The sequence below is a fragment of the Bison bison genome, unplaced genomic scaffold, assembly GCF_000754665.1.
Source record: "Bison bison bison isolate TAMUID 2011002044 unplaced genomic scaffold, Bison_UMD1.0 scf7180017864302, whole genome shotgun sequence".
NCBI classification, from domain to species: domain Eukaryota; kingdom Metazoa; phylum Chordata; class Mammalia; order Artiodactyla; family Bovidae; genus Bison; species Bison bison.
In genome coordinates, this window is record NW_011494874.1 from 8,433,601 (window position 1) to 8,437,163 (window position 3,563).

A 3,563-nucleotide genomic window follows, 5' to 3' on the forward strand; every position below is an offset into this window, starting at 1 on the left:
GCCAGAGCGGATCCTGGTCACTGTTGCCTCTGGGTGGTACCCGGCTCACTGTCGTGCCCCACCAAATCTGTAACTTCAAACAGGCTTGAGTGACATGAATTCAGTTGGGTCACGTGTCCTACGTATCAGGGAGGGAGAATCTGTAATGTGTGGGCTGGTGGGAGGAAATGAACATATATTTTTTAAACTTTGATACCATAGAGCTTGTTTGCATAACTTTTTTTTTACAAAAAAAGGAGAATTGATATTTTCATTACTTTCATATAAAGACAGTTGTGATATGACATAACCATTGTGTACTGGTGCTTCTCAAGTGTTATCTCTTTTGTTTAAAAGTAGGTGCAGATAATTATGAATTTTATGATGTTCTAGCTTCCTGAGGACCAACCTCAAAGAGCTTTCACGTGCCTTTTGAGAAGGTGTCACGGTGGGACCTTCATGCATGTATTTTTGTCTGTCCCCTGGAGGATGAGAGGTGGTAAGACGTGTCAAGTTCACTGCCCAGTCCAGTGGTGTGTGTCTGTGTGTTGTGTGTGTGTGCACATGTGCAATGTGTGTGAGAGACAGAGACAGGGAGAGAGGAAGGGAGAAAGAGAGAAAGAGGGAGAGAGAGAGAGAGAGACAAAATGATGGAGAGAGAGAGAGGGGGGGAGAGAGAGACGAGGAAGATGAAGAAGAAGTGGGGGAGGGAAGGGGAGGGGAAGGAAGACAGAAACACAGGGGAGCCTGATCAAAGCTGCCGCTGCCCTCCTGAGCTGTCTCTTGATCACCTGATGCCGGGCTCCCTGCCCCAGGGTGGCCTTATCTGGGCGGTGCGAGTGGGGCGGGGAGGGGTCCCTGCCTGCTCTGTGAATCCGTGGCTTCCTTTGAGGGTCTGTTATCTGTGTGTCCCACTGGGGCAGCACAGTGATCTCTAGCAAGCCTCTCACATCCCTGGCCCAGTCAGGACTGCGCCCTAATTTCTTCTCTCGTGGGAACTCAGCTACCAGGGTTGGGGCTCCGCCTGTTCCTCTCACTCCAATAGGATTGTCACCTGTCTGGGTCAGCAACAGAGGAGAGGGCATGTGGCTGTGAGCGATGGGTGCAGGTTCAGCATGAAACACATGGGCATCTGCCCCCATGACTGCATCCACGGCAGACATCAATAATCGACCAACAAGCCCTTCCCCTCCCCAAGGACCTCAGAGGTCTTCACAGTCCTTCTCAAAACCAGTCCAGGCAGCTGCTGCCAATCACTCACATTTGTCATGTGAGAAAAACCCGTTTGACATCCTTGTACCCAATCCTAGTGCCCTCAGAAAACTCTCAATTCTGGCCTCCTTTTTAATTTTAAAATTAGGGTGTCCCCAATCACTTCCCTTTCGTCCAGCCCCTAGGGGAGACAAACTAACCCCAGAAAGCAGGTGATGGGCTGAATTATCACACAGGACTTTTCAGAAAAGCAGATAGAGTAGGGAATGCTAGATTGCCAGTGTTGGTATAGACTGTCTTGGTCCAACTTTTTGCCCATTTTACAGATGAGAAAACTGAGGTCCTGACAGCTCCTCCTCACCCAGTGAATTCAGAGAATTCGTTCAAGAGGTGAGGATAGATCTCTGCACCCACTGAGTGACAGAGTGACCCTGCTCAGTGCTGAGCAAGGTGGAGCTGGAGCTCTGGTGTTAAGAGATTGTGACCTTTGGTAAGTCACCTGCCATGTCCCAGCAGCCCCTGGTAAAAGGGGAAATTAACCCCGGAACATCCCATCCCTACTTGCAATGTTGGATATTCTGGGAAGATGATGGTGGGCTTCTGTCTTGAGGCAGAATCTCTAGAGTCAGCCATAAACGTCAGAACCTCTTCTACCAACTTGCACTTAAATCAGGGGATATTGCTCATCCCTCATCGTGAGAAGTCAAGAGGTGGGCAGCTGTTGGTATCATTTCCTCAGTTCAGAGATGTCAGAAACAAGGTTTCTGAGGCTCTCTTTTATTTCCCTTATGATTACCTCATGGCCCAATATGCTTGCTCTACCTCCAGATTTTTCATCTGGATTCCAATTGGAAGAAGGAGAATGAGCTGGCTAGAAAATTTTCAGGAGCTTTCCCAGAAGCCCCATCCAGACACTACTGTTACATCTCATAGGTCAGAACCATGTGACATGGTTCCTTGACATTTGCAAGGAGTCTGGAAATACATCCCCCCAACAAAACGGGCAGCTCTTAGCAAGAAGGAGGGGTTGAGTGGATTGGGGTATCACTTAGGTGTCTCTGCCTAGTCATCTTGACCCTCTGTGTCTTGGTTTCACACTCTCAACAGAACTCAGGGGCATTCATCACTGAGGGGTGAGAATGACCTTATCAACACTGCCCCCCACCTGCCTCCCCAGGTGATGGGGGTCCCTGAGTCCTTCGAGTCCCTCCCCCTTTGGAAGGCATCATAGCTTTTCCCTCTGTACTCAGGACACTTCTAGACCCACTTTCTTGCAAGTAAATCAAGTGCCCTTCTTGACCAGAGTGTGTGCAAAGGCAATCCCCTACCCCCCACCCCATCCTGTCTGTGTAGACCCAGGGATAAGCTTTTTAACACTTTTGTGTTTGAATTCAGCCCAGGAAATTTATAGTTCCTTCAATTTCTTCTGGAATATGAGTTACTCCTGGGGACACATTCTGAAAAGAGAAGCTTTCTGAGCTTTTCCAGGCTTCCCCCCGCCCATTTTCCAGCTAAGCCCCCAAAAGAGAACTTGGGAGGACACACAGCCCAGGTGGCTCCCAGCATCCGCCTGATGGAGCCCACGGCGCCTCCAGCAGAGGGGCAGATTCAGAAGACTTAGACCATCACTTCTTAGTTTCAATTATAAGAGAAAGGCCTCCTGTTTGTCAAAGTGAGAAAAAGTGGAAATCATTTTTAAGAAGTTAAAAAGAAAAAAGCTCACCATCTAAAAACAGATCAGGCAGAGCACCCAGAGCCTTTGAGAATAGTCAGCCTATTCAGCATCCTTCAGTGCCTGCCTTTTGGTTGTCATGGTAACGGGACAGCTGCTTACAGGTTGGTACCCAAGCACCTTGTCCAGACGGGGGCCAGGAATCCTACAGAGGGACCTCAGTTTTCCCAAAAGGCCCCAGGCTTCCTTTCAGGAAAGTTTACTTCTAAGCTCGGCAACCAGAGCTCAGGGAGGCAGCTCTTCTTCCTGTTCTGATGAAAACGAGAGGGAAGAAACAAACAGGGCCTGCAAGCGGACCCTGACTTCTTCCAAAAGCCCATGGCATGAAGTCCTAGTCTTGTTTTTAGGTGATGAAACCAGAGGACAGAGAGGGTTAGCAGTCTCCCTAAAAGCAACCAGCTAGTGGGCAAGTGGTCGAGCTGGGACTTGCACCATGGATGATGGGCTCCAGGCATCTCCTCTTCAGCCTCAACTGCTTTTCTTTCCTTGGCAGGCCTGGGTTGCCGCTGCTTTGGTAGCTGGTTAGCTAGTTGAAGGGCTTCCCAAATGGCTCAGCGGTAATGAATCCCTCTGCCAATGCAGGAGATGCAGGTTCAATCGCTGGGTTGCGAAGCTCCCCTGAGAAGACAGTGGCGACCCA